Source organism: Dasypus novemcinctus, chromosome 6, assembly GCF_030445035.2.
Source record: "Dasypus novemcinctus isolate mDasNov1 chromosome 6, mDasNov1.1.hap2, whole genome shotgun sequence".
NCBI lineage: Eukaryota > Metazoa > Chordata > Mammalia > Cingulata > Dasypodidae > Dasypus > Dasypus novemcinctus.
In genome coordinates this window covers 57661627-57680008 of record NC_080678.1, presented here as the reverse complement: position 1 = coordinate 57680008, position 18382 = coordinate 57661627, and the positions used below count along the sequence as shown (strand labels likewise).

General features: G+C 38.6%; 1 protein-coding gene across 26 annotated transcripts in view; it reads right to left on the bottom strand.

The window, feature by feature from the left end:
* The window catches only part of SGMS1 (sphingomyelin synthase 1), a 390648-nt gene that overhangs the window by 167349 nt on the left and 204917 nt on the right, over positions 1 to 18382 (bottom strand). For all 26 annotated transcript variants that reach the window (XM_058298868.2, XM_058298854.2, XM_058298864.2 and 23 more), the window contains one exon: positions 18240 to 18282. The gene's annotated coding sequence lies outside the window, so the exon portion shown is untranslated. The remainder of the gene's footprint in view (positions 1 to 18239; positions 18283 to 18382) is intronic.

Genomic DNA, 18382 nt, shown 5'->3' with positions numbered 1-18382 from the left:
CATCAGAAATCAAACAGATAGTAGAAGGGGTCAATAAAAAGATAGAAAAAATCCAGCTAGGACTCAGGGACCTGAACGACAATGCAAAACGTTCCAACATACATATTATAGGCATTCCAGAAGGAGAAGAGAAGGGAAAGGGGTCAGAAGGAGTGTTGCAGGAAATAATGGCTGAAAAGTTCCCAAATCTACTGAAAGAGACAGATGTACATATCCAAGAAGCACAGCACACTCCACTAGCCATAAACCCCAACAGGCCCACCCCAAGACACATACTTGTCAAATTATCCAATGCTCAAGACAAAGAGAAAATCCTAAAAGCAGCAAGAGAAAAGAAAACCATCACATACAAGGGAAGCTCCATAAGAATAAGTGCTGATTTCTCATCTGAAACCATGGAGGCAAGAAGGCAGTGGTATGATATAATCAAGAACTAAAGGAAAAAAATTTCCAACCAAGAATACTATATCCAGCTAAACTAGCTGCTAGCTAAACTGGCATTCAAACATGATGGAGAGTTCAAAATATTCGCAGATAAACAGAAACTGAAAGAGTATACCAACAAGAAACCTCTCCTTCAAGAAATTCTAAAGGGAGTTCTGCAGGAAGAAAGGAAAAAACAGGACAGGCAGAGTTGGAGGAGAGTATAAGAGCAACAAAAAAAGACAAAAATAGAAGGGAAAAAAAATACCAACAAAATATGACAAACACAAATCCAATCAAAATATGGCTAACACAAATAATTCCTTGACAGTAATAACACTGAATGTCAACGGATTAAACTCGCCTATCAAAAGATTCAGACTGGGATACTGGATAAGGAAATATGACCCATCTGTATGCTGTCTACAAGAGACACATCTTAGACCCATAGACGCATGGAGATTGAAAGTGAATGGCTGGAAAAAAATCATACAAGCAAACAATAACCAAAAAAAGGCAGGAGTAGCTATATTAATATCAGACAAAATAGACTTTAAAGGTGAAACAATTGTGAGAGACAAAGAAGGATACTACATTTTACTGAAAGGGGAAATCTGTCAAGAAGATCGAACAATCATAAATATTTATGCTCCTAACAAGGGTGCCTCTAAATATGTGAGGCAAACGCTGGAAAAACTAAGTGAAACAATAGATGTATCTACAATTATAGTGGGGGATTTTAATACACCACTATCTACCTTGGACAGAACATCTCAAAAGAGAATCACTAAAGAAACAAAACACTGGAACAGTATATTAGAGGAGCTGGATCTAATAGACATATATAGATCATTACACCCAAACACAGCAGGATATACATTTTTCTCAAGCGCACATGGATCATTCTCCAAGATAGACCATATGCTAGGCCACAAAGAAAAGCTTAATGAATTCAGAAAGATTGAAATCGTACCAAACAATATCTCTGACCACAGTGGAGTCAAGCTGGAAATTTGCAAGGGACAGAGGCCCAGGTTTCACACCACAATTTGGAAATTAAACAGCACAATCTTAGAAAAACAGTGGGTCAAAGAGGAAATATCAAAAGAAATCAATGACTACCTTGAAACAAATGATAATGATAACACAACATACCAAAATTTATGGGATGCAGCAAAAGCAGTACTGAGAGGGAAATTTATAGCCATAAATTCACATATCAAAAAAGAAGAAAGAGCAAAAATTGAAGAACTAACTGCACATTTGAAGGAATTAGAAAAACAACAACAAAGTAACCCAACAGGAAGAAGAGGGAAGGAAATAACAAAGATAAGATCAGAACTAAATGAAATAGAAAATAAGAAAGCACTTGAAAAGATAAACAAGACCAAGAGCTGGTATTTTGAGAAGATCAACAAAATTGACAAACCTTTAGTGAGACTAACAAAGAAAAAAAGATGTGGTATGAGAAGATGCAAATACACAAAATAAGAAATGAGAAAGGTGATATCACCACTGACCCAACAAAAATAAAGACTATCATAAGAGGATACTTTGAAAAACTATATTCCAACAAAAATGACAATTTAGAGGAAATGGACAAATTCCTAGAAACAAATAAGCAACCCATATTGACGAAAGAAGAAATTGATGATCTTAACAAACCAATCACAAGCAGAGAGATAGAATCAGTCATTAAAAATCTCCCAACTAAGAAGAGCCCAGGGCCAGATGGCTTCACAGGAGAATTCTACAAAACATTCTGGAAAGAACTAACACCAATCCTGCTGAAACTATTCCAAAAAACCGAAACAGAGGGAACATTGCCAAACTCCTTCTATGATGCCAACATTACCCTAGTACCAAAGCCAAACAAAGATACCACAAGAAAGGAAAATTACAGACCAATTTCCCTAATGAACCTAGACACAAAAATACTTAACAAAATACTTGCTAATCATATCCAACAACACATTAAACGAATTATACACCACGACCAAGTGGGATTTATTCCAGGTATGCAAGGATGGTTCAACATAAGAAAATCAATCAATGTAATACACTATATAAACAGATTGAAGGAAAAAAATCACATGATTATATCTATAGATGCAGAAAAAGCATTTGACAAAATACAGCACCCTTTCTTGATAAAAACACTCCAAAAGATTGGAATACAAGGACATTTTTTGAACATGATAAAGAGTATATACAAAAAACCTAAAGCCAACATTGTTTACAAAGGAGAAATCCTAAAATCCTTCCCTCTAAACTCAGGAACAAAACAAGGATGCCCATTGTCTCCACTCCTATTTAACATTGTCTTAGAAGTACTTGCTCGAGCACTGAGGCAAGAACCAGATATAAAAGGCATTCAAATTGGAAAGGAAGAAGTCAAAATTTCACTATTGCAGATGACATGATCCTATACATAGAAAACCCTGAGAGATCTATAACAAAGCTTCTAGAACTCATAAATGAGTTTAGTAAAGTCACAGGTTATAAGATCAATGCGCAAAAATCGGTAGCATTTCTGTACACCAATAATGAGCAAGATCAGGAGGAAATCAAGAAACAAATACCATTCACAATAGTAAATAAAAAAATCAAATACTTAGGAATAAATTTAACTAAAGAGGTAAAAAACTTATACACCGAGAACTATACAAGACTGTTCAAGGAAATCAAAGAAGACCTAAATAAATGGAAGAATATTCCTTGTTCATGGATAGGAAGACTGAATATTATTAAGATGTCTATCCTACCAAAACTGATCTACACATTCAATGCAATCCCAATAAAAATCAACACAGCCTTCTTTAAGGAACTAGAAAAACTAACTATGAAATTTATTTGGAAAGGAAAGAGACCCCGAATAGCCAAAGACATACTGAAAAAGAAAAACGAAATTGGAGGAATCACAGTACCTGACTTCAAAACATACTACAAAGCTACAGTAGTGAAAACAGCATGGTATTGGCATAAGGAGAGACACACAGGCCAATGGAATCGAATTGAAAGCTCAAATACAGAACCTCACATATACAGCCATATAGTATTCGATAAAGTCATCAAACCCTCTCAACTGGGAGAGAGTGGCCTATTCAACAAATGGTGTCTGGAGAACTGGATAGCCATATGTAGAAGAATGAAAGAGGATTACCATCTCACACCTTATACAAAGATCAACTCAAGATGGATCAAAGACCTAAATATAAGAGCCAAGACCATAAAAACCTTGGAAAGCAGTGTAGGGAAACATCTACAGGACCTTGTAATAGGAAATGGATTCATGAATATCACACCAAAAGCACGAGCAGCAAAAGAACTAATAGATAAATGGGACTTCCTTAAAATTAAATCCTTCTGCACCTCAAAGGAGTTTGTCAAGAAAGTAAAAAGGGAGCCAACACAATGGGAGAAAATATTTGGCAACCATATATCTGATAAGAAACTTATAACCTGCATATATAAAGAACTCCTATATCTTGAAAATAAAAAGATAAACAACCCACTTAAAAAATGGGAAAAAGATTTAAACAAACACTTCTCCAAAGAAGAAATACAAATGGCTATAAAGCACATGAAAAAATGCTCCAAATCTCTAGCTATCGGGGAAATGCAAATCAAAACTACAATGAGATACCATCTTACTCCCATAAGATTGGCAGCTATGAAAAAAACAAAAGAATACAAATGCTGGAGAGGATGTGAAGAAAGGGGAACACTCATCCACTGCTGGTGGGAATGCAGAAGGATCCAACCATTCTGGAGGACAGTTTGGCGGTTTCTCAAAAAACTAACCGTAGATTTGCCATATGACCCAGCAATACCACTGCTGGGTATATACCCAGCAGAACTGAAAACAAGGACACAAACCGATATATGTACACCAATGTTCATAGCAGCATTGTTCACTATCGCCAAAAGTTGGAATCAACCCAAATGCCCATCAACAGATGAGTGGATCAATAAAATGTGGTATATACACACAACGGAATACTACTCGGCTGTAAGAACAAATACACTACAAACACACGCGATAACATGGATGAATCTTGAGAACCTTATGTTGAGTGAAGCAACCCAGGCATTGAAGGACAAATACTACATGAACTCAATGATATGAAATAAGAAAACTGCCTCAGAGAGCTAGAGACTGAACGATAGGCTTACAGGAAATCGGGGGGTGGAGGAAGGATGTGAGCTGACGTCTGCAGGAGTGGAATTTATGATGAGCTGGCGGTAAGTATGAACACAAAGAAGAGATAAAATGGGGGTAAGGGGTTGCCTTTGGGTGAGGCTTTGCGGGTTTGAGGGGGGCTGGGGATGGGCGGATGGGTAATATTGCCCAAAAGTGGGGGGAGGGAGGGGTAGCATACGAACATAGGAGAGTGTCAGGTGTTGGTCGAGAGTAAAATGCTGAGAAAATCGTATCAAAATATAATTAAGAGGGTTGCCTGTTTAGGATGCTCGGAGGGGATGGTCGGATGCAAGACTGGCTCCTGGGGAATGTCTGAATGCTCATTTTGCCAGAGTGGGTGGTACCATTGGGTAGAGACCCAAGTAATGAGAGTGGGGGTGGACCCACATCCTGGGGAGGACTAATGCCATCAGACAGAGGGAACTGTATCTCTCGAGAGAAAGGGTGACTCCCAGGGCATTGGGTAGTTGAGCAAGTTAGGCCCTGAACACTGTTGCAAGTATCTCTGGACGAGGCTCCTCGGGAAATGGAGGTTGGCTGTCGCTGTGGGCACCAAGGGGATGGGAAAATGGATGTTAAATGTGTGGAACCAAAGTAAAGGATAAGGGAGGAGTTTCACAAGAGTACACAAGGATGGATATAAAACATGTAATATTACACCATAAACATATAGGGGACGACAGACTAATAAAGTAAACCACAATGTAAAACATAGGATAACTAAAAATTTAGAAAACTGTATATCCTAAAGTATGGAACACAATGTAAGCACGGATGTCACCTTGTTTGAAAGCTATTGTCTCAGAGTCTGTACATCACTTTAAGTAAATATGATATGAATAAGTTATAAGAATATCGCTGTGGAAGGGAAAAGGTTTAATGGTAGATGTGGGGGAGTACTGTATATTGTATATATGAATTACTGTGGACTAGGGCTCTTGTGAAGAGAAGTTCAATAATTAGGGGGAAAAAAAAAAGGAAAAGATAGGATGTAGAATTTTTCCAAGTCAACACGTATTCAATATCTAACCTTTAAACCCATCACTATATGCCATTTTACCAGTAAGGGAACCTGACATTATATTGGGATTCAATTTTCAGGAAGTTTTGGATCACAGAGAGGTACAACAATGGCAGCGGAGGAATACTGGTATAGGATACTATCGACAGGTGATATATGGCTGACAGGGAGCTGTACAGGGCATATGTCCAGGGTGCATGGTAATGTTTGGATATACTCATAGTGGCAACAATTAAAAACTACAGCTGGGGGGGTACTGAGTTCCTGGCCGGAGGTGCTCTGTTGTGGTCCCTAGGGGAACAGCGGCAATCCCCCAGGTGCAACGGTAAGGACCAGGAAGGAATGAGGGTCCAACAGGGAGAGCATGATACTAATGACTATGCTTGTGAGCCTATATGCCTGAAATAAGAACAAGGCCTAGAGCAGCACTGTGTCTGGGAATTTCCTCCTGACAGCCTTCATGTTACTCAAATGTGGCCAGTCTCGAAGCCAACCTCAGCATGTAGATGCAGTGCATTCCCCCCAGTGTGGGACATGACACCCGGGAATGAGCCTCCCTGGCACCGAGGGATCACTACCAAATACCAACTGATGATGCAACTGGAAAATGACCTTATATGGAAGGTTCAATGCGGATCAGCAGAATATCCCTGTCTACATAAAATAACATGACTTTAAAATGCTGTTTGACCTAATGTAAGGGGGAAATGGAAAGCAGAAATGAGTTTATATGGCTACGAGTCTCTAAAAAAGAGTCTGGAGGCTGTCAGAAGGATTGCCCCTGTGCACAGCTGAGCAGAGTCTGGGAGACAGATGGAGTGGATGCAATCCCCAGGTGTTGGATCCTTTGAGGGCTAAAGAGACCCACGGGTTCTATGGTCATGGCAGATGGAGTTCACTGCCATGTCAGATGGCCCTTCTTTGGAGCTGGTGTTTCTGTGTGATGGAACTGGACTCAGATGGGACCTCTTTTCATAAGACTTTCATCCTACTTTACTGGAATTGTAGTTGGTGTTGGGGTTTAAGATATATTTAGGGGATTTGAATCTCTGGACTGACAATAGGATAGCCAGGCCCTGAGCATCAACAGACTCCAGCTCCTACAATCTGATTTATTGGACTCACCTCACTCAGCTAAGATGGAGTTGAAGAAGGACAACCACCACACCATGGAGCCTAGAGTGCCTACAACTGAAAGCAGGAGGATTGCATCCAGTATCCATGAGGAATCTGAGCCTCCTCCTGACATAGAGGTACAACAGACACAACCAATCCAAGGCCCACAGAGAAAAGGTGGAATTGGAATGGGAAATGTGGACATGATGGCTGATGGATATGGGGAATGGCAGGAAGAGATGAGATGTGGAGGCGCCTTTGGGACTTGGAGTTGCCCTGGATGGTGCTTCAGGGGCAATCACCGGACATTGTAAATCCTCCCAGGGACCACTGGATGGAATGTGGGAGAGTATAGGCCATGATGTGGACCATTGACCAGGAGGTGCAGAGATGCCCAGAGATGTACTTACCAAATGCAATGGATGTGTCATGATGAAGGGAGTGAGTGTTGCTGGGGGGGAAGTGGTGGGGTGGGGGTGGTGTTTGAATGGGACCTCATATAATTTTTTTTTAATGTAATATTTTTACAAAATCAATAAAAAATTAAAAAAAAAAAGAAAGGGGAGAAGTTATAGCTGACCCCATAGAAATAAAAAGAATCATAAGAGGATTTCATGAGAAACTGTACGCCAACAAACCAGACAACCCAGATGAAATGGACAAATTCCTAGAAATGCACAACCAACCTACACTGACGCTATAAGAAACACATGAACTTAACAAACCTAACACATTTAAAGAGATTGACTCTGTCATCAAAAATCTCCCAGCAAAGAAAAGTCCAGGACCAGATGGCTTCACAGGTGAATTCTACCAAGCATTTGAAAAGAATTAACACCAATTCTGTTTAAACTCTTCCAAAAAATTGTAGAGAAAATTACCCAACATATTTTATGAAGCCAACATTACCCTAATACTGAAGCCAGATGATACTACAAGAAAATTACAGACCAATCTCTCTAAAGAACATTGTAGCAGTTTAATATTATTGATGAATTCCAAAAAGAAATATTGGATTATGCTCGTAATCTGATCTGTACCTGGACATGATTGAGTTATGATTAGGGCATTGAGTCCCCGCCCCTTGGTGGGTAGGGACTCACAGATAAAAGACATGGCAAAAAGAACACAGTTGGGGGTTTCTGACGTTGGAGTTTGATGCTGAAGACTTAAGCTGGAGCCTCAGAAAGTAAGCTCACAGAGGAAAGAGAAGCCAGCCCCAGGAAGAAAGGAAACTTGAACCCAGAGAAAAGCAAGCCCCAGGAACTTAGGAACCCAGGAAGCCTGAACCCTCACAGACGATGGCAGCCGTCTTGCTCCAAATAGACTCTGGTGAGGGAAGTAACTTCCGCTTTCTGGCCTGGTATCTGTAAGCTCCTACCCCAAATAAATACCCTCTAAAAACTAAACAACAACAACAAAAAAAGATTAATTTATCCTTTGAATAATTTAATATGTATTCACATTAAGGCCTTCATATATTGATGCTCCTGCATCAATTGTTCTTTAAATTATGTTAATACTTTTAACTCTTGATTAAGGGTTCTGAACTCCTACTGTAAATTCTGAGCTCTCCAGTAAATTAACAATCTTAAATCTTTAGTCAGTTTCCCATTCTTTGTGAAATGGGTTAGAAGATTTTTGGCAAAATCATATCATTCCTCTTCTGTATCATCTTCTGTGACTCCAAGTTGAAGGGAATTGAGTAATAGCACAAATGATGCCACAGACACAATAGGACATATAGAAATATAAAAGTCCACTCCTATTTCCCATACTGGCCTATCATCAACTCAAAAAAAAAAAAAAAAAAAAAAAAAAAAAAGATAGGATGTTGTGATGGTTAGGCTATTGTGTCAACTCGGCCAGGTAATTGTGCCCAGTTGTTTGGTCAAGCAAGCACTGGGCTAACTGTAATACAAGGGCATATATGGACTTTAGTCACATTGACTTTACTGCAGTGGTAAATCTTAGCTGGTTATAATTACATCCATCAGGGAGATTGCCATCAACATGAGTGACGCTTAACCCAATCACTAAATGCCTTAAAAGGGGAAGTGATTCCAGCATTGAGAGAGAACTTCCCAGCTCATCTTTAGACAGCCAACATCTTCCAGTACTTGTCAAGAATCTTCTCTGGACTTTCATTGGAGCTCCTGGTTGCAGTCTGCCTGTGGAACCTGGACTTGTGGATCCCCATGGCTGTGTGAGAGACTATGAGAAATCTCTTACTATGGACAGATATCCCTTGTTGATTCTGTTTTCCTAGAGAACCTTGACTAATACAGATGTATCAATAAAAATATCTATGTTAGAAGGTGGTTTTAATAATGTCGCATACCAATAATATATTAATGAAATTATGAAAATATCAATAATAAATGTTGAAAATATTTAATTTTAATATGCTAATGTTTTAAGTAAATTATAAAACAGATAAGCTGCCAAAAAATTGGGGGAAAGTAGCAGGTAAAAAAGAAAAACTGGGCAAGCAGGTGTGGCTCAAAGTGATGGGGCTTCTGCTTACCACATGGAAGGACCTGGGTTTGATTCGGGGTCCTCCTGGTGAAAAAGAGAAAGAGAAAGGATGCCTGTGCAGCAAGCCAGTGCCCGTGTGGTGAGCCAGTGACCACGTGGTGAGCCAAATACCTCGGCAGTGAACAGAGTGCCCACGTGGCGAGCTGAGTGCCTGCATGAGTGCCCACATGGCAAGCCGAGTGCCCACATGGCAAGTCATGCTTGCTGAGTGCCCACATGGCAAGTGAGAGTGCCTGCAAGGTGAGCCGAGTGCCCATGTGGCAAGAGTGCCCATGTGGTGAACCAGTGCCCACGCAAGTGAGTCACGCAGCAAGATGATGATGCAACAAAAGAGAGATGAAGGGGAGAGTCAAGGTGAAGCACAGCAGAAACCAGGAACTGAGGTGGTGCAGCTGACAGGGAACCTCTCTCCACATCAGAGGTCCCCGGGATCAAATCCCAGTGAATCCTAGAGGAGAAAAAAATGAGAAGAGAGGACAAAAAGAGAAATACAGAAGATCACATAGTGAATAGACACAGAGAGCAAAAACAGCAGGGCAGGGGAGGGGGAGGGGAAAAGGGGAAAATAAATAAATAAACCTTAAAAAAAGAAGAAAGAAAAACTAGAGCAGAAAGTTAAAATTCCACAAGAATTAGGATATTTTTCAAATAGCTGGAAAGCAGCATTGTATACCTGGAGGGGTATAAACAGACTTGGTGTTCAATCCCATTTCTGCCACTTACTCTCTGTGAACAGTGGACTAGTCATTTAACCCATTGGAATCTGAGTCTCCTTGTCTAGAAAAGAGAACTTGCTTAATGCTTTCAAAATTATGTAAAAATCAGAAACATGCAAAATACCTGGCAAAGAGTACATTTGTAGATACTCTATGTTGGTAGAAGGGGAGAAAAAATCCTAAAGGACCAAGGGGACATATGACATGGTCTATGCCATAAAAAAATAAAAGGCCAATGCATCAAAACTCAGACCTCCAGGGAAGGTCAGAAGATATGAAATAATGGGTTACCTGACCTTGATGATGATGACATTGTTGAGGAGATAAAGGCTATGAACAAGAAATGAAGTAACAACTTAACACTGTAACTTGGGGCATGTTGAGAAGACAAAGAGATAAAGGTGTATGACTTACAGGGAACTGGGCAATCTCATGCAGCCACCATCTGATCAAACACAGTCTTGATATCATTTGGGGTAAGAGTACAGCCAATAAATAACCTGGTTCAGAAGGGCACATTTGCTTATCTTTAACACTGAATGCCCCACTTCCAGGAAAGAGGAATGGGGGCTTTGGCTAGATATTTGCTACTGCTTTCATCTGACCAGAGTCTAAGGTTGCCTTATTGACTTCATTGTTTTTCAGGCAATAGGAAGGACTTTAGAGAGGCTGAGTCAGAGTTGTTCCAGATAGAGTATAGAATGATAACCCACCAAACAGTCAAGTTTTGAGAACAACGGCTTTAATAATGGCCTCCATTCTCAGAGAATGACTTAACTTGACTCAGTATGGCAGAGTAGGCCCCACCAGGTTCAATCTAAGCTCTCAGTTATTACATATCTCTAACAGCTAAGGTTTGTATTTACTGATAGGTTCCTTTGAAATTATTCTCATGTATGCTTCCTGAGGCAAGATCTTGATTTTTATTTTATAAGTTTCCTAACCACACACTTTATGCATACCAAAGAACTCAGTGGTGTGCCTGGACTTGGCCCAGTAGTTAGGGATCTGTCTACCACATGGGAGGTCCACGGTTCAAACCCAGGGACTCCTTGACCCGTGTGGAGCTGGCCCATGTGCAGTACTGATGCGCACAAGGAGTGCCATGCCATGCAGGGGTGTCCCCCGCATAGGGGAGCCTCACGCACAAGGAGTGCGCCCTGTAAGGAGAGGCGCCCAGTGTGAAAGAAAGTGCAGCCTGCCCAAGAATGACGCCGCCCACATGGAGAGCTGATACAACATGATGATGCAACAAAAAGAAACACAGATTCCCATGCCACTGACAACAAGAGAAGCGGACAAAGAAGACGACACAGCAAATAGACACAGAGAACAGACAACTGGGGTGGGGGAGAAGGGGAGAGAAATAAATAAATAAATAAATCTTTAAAGAAAAAAAAAAAAAGGAGCAATTTAAGCCTAACCACTCTGACATGGAATCATAAAATTCTAGCACTAAGAGAGACCTTATAGAGCTAGTTCAGCTCACTCTAAATAAAAGCATTTATTAAAGCCTTAGCTTGGAAATAAAAAATCCACAAAGGCCTTTTCCCACCTCTCCTATGTTTTCTTAACTGAAACTACAAGTTTGTAACACTGTCACATAGAGGTATTTCTCCTTCTAGATATTTATCTGCTATCTTTTATTATCAACAAATAGCAGATTCTTACCAATTAAGTAAAGCAGTTTAAAAATGAAAACATGGGGTAACTACTAAGTTACCCTCTTTAGAAGTTAGCCTTATTAAAAAGTCATCATCTCTCTAAGGCCAAAACACTGCCTTAATGATAAATAAATGATAGCTTTTATAGTTGCATGGGGGGAATGATATGTGAAAAACCAAGAAGCTAGAGATAGTGTTTTGCAGCTGACAAGAAATAAGAAGCATTCATTTAGCCCCACAGAGTAATTTGTACTTACATGTGAAACAATATGTAAAGTAATGAAAGCTAGAAAAGTAACATTTTTATTTTGGCTGTGTTTAAGATAATCAGCAATACTCTTTTTTTTCTCTAAAATATTCTGTAAGAAGTACCTCATTGAGTATCTGATAAAAGCTAAGGCTATTCCAGCCCCCTCCCCTTATATCTAGGAGGATCCTTTAACTCCTTGAAGCCCATACTTGGAAGCCAGGATAAAAATCCTGATGGTTTCCATTTATCAATCTAATATCTTGAATCAAAAGGCTTAGTTAGCCCAATGAAGAAGCAATTATTAGAACAAAATAAATCAATATGCTGATAATTCCTAAGGACCTAGTGATACCAGGCAATTTCCCTTTAATCATTTTTTATCCTATCTATCCTATCTGTAAGAAATAGTGCTACACCTGTAAATAATCAAATACAGTCACAAAGAAAGCAGTTGTCACAAACTAAAAAACACAGAACTCCGTTGCCATTATTTTAGCTTAAAAGTGATCAAGTAAATCTTCTCAAGTAAAAGCACTTACAGAAAACAACATTATCTCCTAATAATACCAATAAACAGGGTATACATCCAAGTATAAAGTCAAGAATCCCCCCCCCCATTATACCTCAGGAAATAGGGTGGCATCTTATATTCAAGATCTCACCACATCTCATTTTACAAATACAATCTCAGGTGATTTTGAAGAGTGAAATGTTTGCGAGAATCAAGCAGGCAGCAGAAAACTTTGACAGACCAAGAGGTGAAGAATGGAATTCCTTCTAACAGGATTATCTGGGGAGGATTTTCTCAGGGAGAAGCTTTATTTTTATATACTGCTCTTACCACACAGCAGAAACTGGAAGGTGTTGCTACACTCAGTTGCTAGCTTCCACTCTGAGATTCATTTCCACAGGGTCCTATCAGTGGCGCTAATAAAAATATTTCTATTCTGCAATGCCATGGAGATTGTGACCCTTTACTTCCCCTAACGTTTTCTTACTGCTGAAAAGCTAAAAAGATTGGTAAATCCAGCCAATGTAACCTTCAAAACCTATGAGGGCATGGTGCACAATTCATGTCACCAGGAAATGATAGATATCAAGCAATTCATTGATGAAGTCCTACCACCAGTTGATTGGCATCACTAAGAGGCTCTATGTAGAAGTACACCAGCATCCCTGTAATAGAGTAGGAACCTTTAAACATGCCCAATCTGGATTTTATTTTCAGTGTTAAAATGTTTTATTAATATATACCAATGACATAGACTAAATAATGTCTCTTCATTGGCAATTTATGTTCTTTGAAGTTTTTATACATGCATTTGGTTTTTTTGTTTTTTGTTTTTTAAAGATTTATTTTTTACTTATTTCTTTGCCCTCCGCCCCCCTGCCCAGTTGTCTGCTCTCTGTGTCCATTTGCTGTGTGTTCTTTTGTGACCCCTTCTATCCTTATCAGAGGCACCGGGAATCTGTGTTTCTTTTTGTTGCATCATCTTGTTGTGTCAGCTCTCTGTGTGTGCGGCGCCATTCTTGGGCAGGTTGCACCTTCTTTCATGTTGGGTGGCTCTCCTTACAGGGTGCACTCCTTGCGCATGATGCTCCTCTACGCGGGGGGACACCCCTGTATGGCACCGCACTCCTTGAGTGCATCAGCACTGCGCATGGGCCAGCTCCACACGGGTCAAGGAGGCCCTGGGTTTGAACCGCGGACCTCCCATGTGGTAGGCAGATGCCCTATCCATTGTGCCAAGTCCACTTCCCTGCATACATTTGTATAATATGATCCCAGAGTATACTCGTATTAAAATAGGTGAAGCAGACTGCTTCTTTATCTCAAAGGTAATTCTGAAAAAATAAAATAAAAAATACTGCAGTCAGAATTTTTATTACATCATTTGGAAATTATTTGTATGCTTAAAAAAAATTTGTTCAGATACACTGAGCAGTTAAGATATAAGTAATTAAAGGACACTTTGATTTAGACTAAGGATTTATTCCAAAACTGCCTAGTCACCATACAATGGCCCTATTTTTATATACATATCCATATATACATAATAATTCTAATATAAAATAAGAATGAGATGATATTATATTATTCCTTATAATTGGACCTAATACTTTTAAGTGTTGGTTGAAGAGTAACATTATGGCTGCCCTCAATTAATGGCCCTATTATTTTGGGGATCAGTCTTTTTTTTTTTTTAACTGTCATTTCATTTAGTATTCTTTATTCCTCTCTAGAAAAGATGTGTTCTCCCTTTATTATCCTGCATAGGAGACCAAGTATTGCTTCCCTGCATAGACATCTGGTGTTAATAAATGCTGTGATTTGACATTCTGAATCACACACATGGCATTTATGATATATTCATATTTATAATGAAATCAGACTTCACTTAAAACTTATGCACTACTAATTTCTTCAGCTGTGCCTTAGCACAAACTTAGACTTAGTTAGTTATTAGAATCTTTCAAGTCCAGGTAGCAGGAATAACTCTGTGATTTTAATTTTCTGTAATCAACTGGAAGAATAATTAGATCATAGTCTAGTATGTTCTGAAATATTTAAGACTTGACCTTAAAAGTTGTAATTCTAAGTTGATTTACTCTAAGATGTTTATCCTTGTAGCATAGTTTACTTAAGCATATGTTTGATACCAACTACTGTGGAAAATTAGATCCATTGGAAAATTTCGCTTTATTTATTTTTAAAGATTTATTTATTATTTATTTATTTCTCTCCCCTTCACTCTCCCCCATTGTCTGCTCTCTGTATCCATTCGGTGTGTGTTCTGCATCCACTAGCACTAGCCAACAGCACTGGGAAATTGCGTCTCTTTTTTGTTGCGTCATCCTGCTGCATCAGCTCTCTGTGTATGCGGTGCCACTCCTGGGCAGGCTGCACTTCTTTCAAGTGGGGCGGCTCTCCTTGCGGGGCGCACTCCTTGCGTGTGGGACACGCCTACATGGGGACACCACTATGTGGCATGGCACTTCTTGCACACAGCAGCACTGTGCGTGGACCAGCTCACCACAAGGGCCAGGAGGTCCTGGGTACCAAACCCTGGACCCTCCATATGGTAGGCGGACGCTCTATCAGTTGAGCCATGTCTGCTTCCCTGCTTTATTTTTAACTGCCAATTAATTTTGTTGAAATTTTGACTTTGGTCAATGGTTTTTAATTCATTTTTGTACAAACATAAAAATAGCAGTTTTTTTTTTTTAAGATTTATTTTATTTATTTATCTCTCGCCACTCCATCATTGTTTGTACTTGCTGTGTCTGTTCATCTTCTTTGTTTCTTCAGGTGGCACCAGGAACTGAACCTGGAACCTCCAATATGGGAGGGAGGTACCTGTTTTGAGCAACCTCCATTCCCAGCTTTGTTGTATCTCTCATTATGTTTTTCTTCTTGTGTCTCTTGTTGCATCATCTTGTAATGTCAGCTTGCCATGCCTGCCCATCGCATCAGCTCACTCTCTTCTTTAGAAGGCACCGGGAACCGAACCACAGACCTCCCATGTGGTAGGTGGGAGCCACATCTGCTTCCCACAATATTTTTATTTTATATAGTCAAAATATTCAGATTACTGGCAAAATTATTTGAAAGCAAATTTCTGGGTAATACAGGTTAGTCAGAATTAGAAACATATGGTATAATTACCACATGTTTTAATATTTAATTGAAATGTGTGCTTGGTATTTTTGAACTTTTCATTTTTTGGCTGTATTCCAACTAATCTAAACAATGATGGTACTGCATCTTTATAAATGGGTGCAAAGTGATAATGGAAATAATTTGGAAGTGTACAATATACAATGTTAATAATTAAGCCACATGTTTATGTCTGGATTTTAAAATTGTAAACAATCATTTACAAATGCATTGTCTTTACTTTAAGGAAGATAAACATATTCAATTATACAAATTAGCAACATCTTATTTATGGTAAGAGATCTTATTCCGTTGAAAAGTTTTGCTGTAGTATGGGAAAATGTGAATCTTTTTCACAGTTTCTATCAATGTGAAATAAAATTTAATTCTGAAAAAAAAAAGATCATTTTGTATAGCAATAAGGATTTGAAGGTTATCAATGGCCAAATGAATAGGCCTGTTTATCTCTGCTTCCCTCCAAATTCCCACTAAAATGACAGTAATGGTGGGGGAAGGGGGATATAAATCCACAAGAACAAAAAGAAAAGAACATTAGAGAAGAAAATAGGTATCAATGGCATTTTAGAAGTTGAAACAGAGATGATCGCTGAGCTTGGAAACTCACTGACAAAGAAGCCAACTGATAGATTCAGAAAGGCTCTGGAACCAAGCTTCTGGTTTCTCCAAAGTTTAGTGGTACAGCTGAGAAGAGAAGAACTGAGTGAAAATCTGTATGAAAAGTCTTTAGAACCCCAGATCCTTTCTCTAACCTGTAGAGCCAACCACTCCTCCACCAATATCAGCAGGTGGTTTACTCTCTGGGGAAAATTATACAGCAAGATTTCAGACAAAAAGACAGCAGAGTATGACTGATACAGAGGCACTGGGTTCTACGAGTTTACAGTCTTGGGTGGTGAGGCCTCTGTCTTCCTTCCTTCATTTGGCTCCCTCAAATCCTCAAAGGCTTATATCCCATAGATTGGGGAACAGAGGATTACTTTTTAGAGAAAGTGAAAATCCCCAGAAAAAAAGATCTGTAGGTTCTGACTTTGGCCACTGAAATGGCCAGGTCCCTACCCTGGGATCCAATAGTGAAGCCTGCCAGGTAACAAATTTCCACTTCACTTTTTATTGCCTCACTCTTAAATATGAACAGACAACTAAAGCCTCATCATTTGAGAAAACACTTGAACATTAAAAAATCAGGGACCAAAGCAAACAATTGAAAAAACAGAAACAAAGAGGAAAAAGAGAAGTGCTAAGAACAGAAATAAACAACAAAATAATACTCTCAAAGGAAAAGAGAAAACATTGTATCCATAAAACAACAGGATCCTTTTTTTTTAAAGGAATTATTCTTAAATTCAAAATTCCAATCAAACAAGGACAATGAGACGTTAAAGAGATATTTAGAGAACTCCAGAAAAAAACAAAACAAAAAGATATTTGAAAAGATGATGAACCCAACACCCAACTATAAGACTTACGGGAAAAAAAAGGACAGCAGGAAGGATGGAGAAGAAATTACCAAAGAAATAGTACAAAAAATTTCCCAAATTGAAGGACAGGAGTTCCCAAAATATAAGGACCATAAGCATCATGAAGTCGTATGAAAAATGTCCCAGTATGAAAATTCAGAATTCTGAGGATAAAGAAAAGATACATACAGTTTCCAGAGAGATAAGCAGTTGACACACAACCAAATGGGAAGACTATGGCCTGGGACATCTCAACATAAGTATCATAGAGCAAGCTTAGCCTCCAACAAAATACAGTCATAATAAAGTAGACATTAAATATTTGTTTAACTACAAACTGTAACAATGCTGCATTAAGAAAGCAGTGAAAGAGGAAGAGTAGGTGTGTACTGTGCTTAAGGACTGTGTATGAAAGCTAAATCTATAGCTTCCACAGCAGGAAATCAATAATGTCTAAACTTTGAAAAATAAATTTTAAAAACAGCACTGAAAGAATACTGTGTATTATTTAGAAATAAGTAGAAATATGGATATCAGAAAATACAACTAAAAGAGCTTGAAAGGGCTATCTTTGGACAAAGGAAAAAAAATTTGGAAGCTGTTATAGTACTATTTGAAGGAGGGGGGGAAGAGAGAAAGAGAGAGAGAGATTTAACAAAGCAATACTACAAATAATTACCCAGTGAAAATCGCCAATATTCATCTACAGAATGAATGAAAATAGCAACTGTCCTCACATTATGCCAGTGGTTACTTGTGGCTTGGAATAAAATTTCCAATTAGAGCACTATATAAATGAATTCCAACAGTGCTGTATTACAACAACTAAAATGAAAACATGATGTGAAAAATGGTATTGGGTGTTTCAAAATGTGATACTAATAATGAAGTCACTCACATATGTAAAGAGTAGGAAGAAAATTGTTCTAGGGATAGAAAAATGTGTTAATTATAATATTCTATTTTATATTAACACATGACTTTAAAGATGCATATCTAACTACATTAACTAAATAGTATAAATATGTGTTTGACTATTACATCTATATCCCTAAAATATTCCTTATATATTCAAGTTAGCCATTAAAATTGTTTAGATTGCCTCATTGGGAAAACACAGGAAATATAAACCAAGCATAAACAGTACATAGGAAATTAAAAATCCATTTACCTGAATCATGTTGTTCTATTTTTTTAGCTGTCTTCTTTCCAATCTAGGAGGAAAAAAAAAAAATTAAAGTGCATTCTTCATGTTCTCATCTGCTTATAAGAAAAAAAGCAAAATCCAAGGGAACTATTATTCATTTCTTGTTA